This window comes from Corapipo altera, unplaced genomic scaffold (genome assembly GCF_003945725.1).
Source record: "Corapipo altera isolate COAL_440 unplaced genomic scaffold, ASM394572v1 58540, whole genome shotgun sequence".
NCBI lineage: Eukaryota > Metazoa > Chordata > Aves > Passeriformes > Pipridae > Corapipo > Corapipo altera.
In genome coordinates this window covers 1-3,210 of record NW_020887598.1, presented here as the reverse complement: position 1 = coordinate 3,210, position 3,210 = coordinate 1, and the positions used below count along the sequence as shown (strand labels likewise).

At 69.6% G+C, this 3,210-nt stretch overlaps 1 long non-coding RNA gene across 1 annotated transcript; it reads right to left on the bottom strand.

The window, feature by feature from the left end:
• Nucleotides 1-301: 301 nt before the first annotated feature.
• Nucleotides 302-1,254, bottom strand: LOC113941689. Its single transcript, XR_003525733.1, has 3 exons — nt 1,111-1,254; nt 825-1,042; nt 302-775 (listed from the first exon to the last, which is right to left on the bottom strand). It is a non-coding gene; the product is annotated as an uncharacterized LOC113941689 (long non-coding RNA).
• Nucleotides 1,255-3,210: the final 1,956 nt, after the last annotated feature.

Below are 3,210 nucleotides of genomic sequence, written 5' to 3'. Positions count from 1 at the left end.
GTCCTTGGGGGGGTCTTCATGTCCTTGGGGGGCCCCCGTGTCCAGGGGGGATCCTGGTTGTCCTTGGGGGGGTCCTCATGTCCTTGGGGGGTCCCCGTGTCCAGGGGGGATCCTGACTGTCCTTGGGGGGTCCCCATATCCTTTGGGGTCCCCGTGTCCAGGGGGAAGTCCCGGTTGTCCTTGGGGGGGGGGCCCCCTGTCCTTGGGGGCTCCCCGTGTCCAAGGGGGGTTCTGGCTGTCCTTGGGGGGGTCCCCGTGTCCTTTGGGGTCCCCGTGTCCAGGGGGAAGTCCCAGCTGTCCTTGGGGGGGTCCCCATGTCCTTGGGGGGTCCCCATGTCCTTGGGGGTCCAGGAGGGGGTCCTGGTTGTCCTTGGGAGGGGTCCCCATGTCCTTTGGGGTCCCCGTGTCCAGGAGGGGGTCCTGGTTGTCCTTGGGGGGGTCCCCATGTCCTTTGGGGTCCCCTTGTCCTTGGGAGCCCCCCCGGAGGGTTCCCGTGCCCAGGGGGGGTCTGGTGGCTCCGGAGGGTCCTTGGTGCTGCTGCCACCGCCACTGTCCCCACCTCTGGGGACACCTGCTGGTGTCGGGGGGACATTTGGGGACCTGAGCCCTGCCGGGGGCTCGGGGGTGTCCCCAAGGCTGGGCCAGCAGGGAGGTGACACCTGGGGCTCAGTGATGTCCCCAAGGCTGGGCCAGCAGGGAGGTGACACCCGGGGACCAGAGCCCGTCCCTGACCCTGCACCAGCAGGGAGGTGACACTTGGGGACCAGAGTGTGTCCTACAGCTCACTGCGTGTCCCCAAGGCTGTGCCAGCAGGGAGGTGACACTTGGGACACTGTCACTGTCCCCAAGGTTGTGCCAGTAGGGAGGTGACAAGGTGGGGACAGGAGTCCATCCCTGACCCCACATCACCAGCAGGGAGGTGACAAGGTGGGGACAGAGCCCGTCCTGGGGCTCAGTGATGTCCCCAAGGCTGTGTCATCAGGGAGGTGAGACCGGGGACACCGTCACTGTCCCCAAGGCTGTGCCAGCAGGGAGGTGACACCTGGGGACCAGAGCGTGTCCTACAGCTCACTGTGTGTCCCCAAGGCTGTGTCAGCAGGGAGGTGACACCGGGGACACTGTCACTGTCCCAAGGCTGTGCCAGCAGGGAGGTGACACTCGGGGACCGAAGCCTGTCCCGGGGGCTCCGTGCGTGTCCCCAAGCCTGTGCCAGCAGGGAGGTGACACTCGGGGACCCGTCGCGGGACGCGGTGCAATGTCCTTGACCCGACACCAGCAGCGAGGTGACACGAGGTGACACGAGGTGACACGAGGTGACACGCGGGGACCGGAGCAGCGGGGGGGCGCGGGGGGGGGGGGGGGGGGCCGGGCGTCCCTCGGGTGTCCCCCCGGTGCCCCCCGGTGTCCCCCCGGTGTCCCCCCGCCCCTCCCGGGCTCACACGAGGTGGCCGCGGCCGTTGATGTAGATGCCGTTGGTGCTGGGCTTGGCCTGGAGCATCCCGTTCTCCTGCACGAAGTGGGTCATGGCCGCCTTGATGGGGTCCCCCCCGCCGCCCCCGCCGCCCCCCGCGTCCTCCTCCTCCTCCTTGGGGTCCTTCCCCGGGGGCGGCGGCGGCGGCAGCAGCGGAGCCGCCGGAACGTCCGTCTGGGTCTCGATCTCCCGCACCGTGGAGAGCGTCGAGTAACTGCGGCCCTCGGGCTCCTCGCTCTGGGGACGGGGGACGGGACGGGGCCGTGAGGGGAGGGGACAAGGGGACACCCCCCCCTCAAACCCCCCCGGGACGCGGGGATGAGCCCCGGGCACTGCTGGGGACGGGGTGGTGGTGGGGACACGGGGACTGGTGGGGACAGGGGCGTTGATGGGGACACAGGGACCGATGGGGACACCGGGACCGACGGGGACAGGGGGACTGGTGGGGACAGGGGGACCGATGGGGACATGAGGACTGGTGGGGACACGGGGATCGATGGGGACACAGGGACTGGTGGGGACATGGGCACTGATGGGGACACCCCGGGCACTGACAGGGACATGGGGACCCCTGGGGACACCACAGACACTGATGGGGACACCACGGGCACTGACAGGGACACCACAGGCACCGACAGGGACGTGGGCACTGATGGGAACACCACGGACACTGAGAGGGACATGGGGACCCCTGGGGACACCACGGGCACTGATGGGGCCATGGGCACCCCCAGAGACACCACGGGCACCCTCGGGGACACGGGCAGCCCCAGGGACACCACGGGCACCGACAGGGACATGGGCACTGATGGGGACACCACGGGCACGGAGAGGGACACCACGGGCACTGATGGGGACACGGACACCCCTGGGGACACCCCGTGCCCCCCCCCCCCCCGCATGCCCCCCGTGCCCCCCCAGCTCTCACCATGGCGGAGCAGATGCTGGTGCCCCTCAGGCTGTCCCCCCTCAGGCTGTCCCCTCGCAGGCTGTCCCCCCTCAGGCTGTCCCCCCTCAGGCTGTCCCCCCTCAGGCTGTCCCCTCGCAGGCTGCCCTGGCGACTCTCTGCCCGCAGTTGCAGCGTCTCCTCCAGCTGGGAGGGACAGCCCTGTCAGTGCCCATGGGCACCACACGGGCACCCCATGGGCCAATCCCACAGACACCCTATGGGCACCCCACAGCCCAGCCCTATGGACACCCCATGGTCTGATCCCACAGGCACCACACGGGCACCCCGTGGGCACCCCATGGACACTCCATGGGTACCCCATGGGTTGATCCCACAACCACCCCATAGGCTGATCCCCCGGGTACCCTGCGGGCACCCCATGGGCACCCCATGGACACCACATGGCCCAGCCCCATGGACACTCCGTGGTCTGATCCCACGGGCACCACACGGGCACTCAATGGACACCCCATGGGCTGATCCCACAACCACCCCATGGTCTGATCCCCTGGGCACCCCACGGGCACCCCATGGGCACCCCATGGTCTGATCCCACAGACACCCCACAGACACCCCATGGGCACCCCACAGCCCAGCTCCCCGGGTACCCCCCGGGCACCCCAAAACCCCCTTCCTCGAGTGCCCCCAGACTCCCCACTCGGGGCACCCCAAGATCCCTCTCCCCCGGGCACCCCGACACTCACCACCCCACCCCTCACGCCCCCAGCGTCCCCCCAACCCCAATATCCCCCGTGCCCCCCGTACCCTCCTGTGCCCCCTATACCCCCCG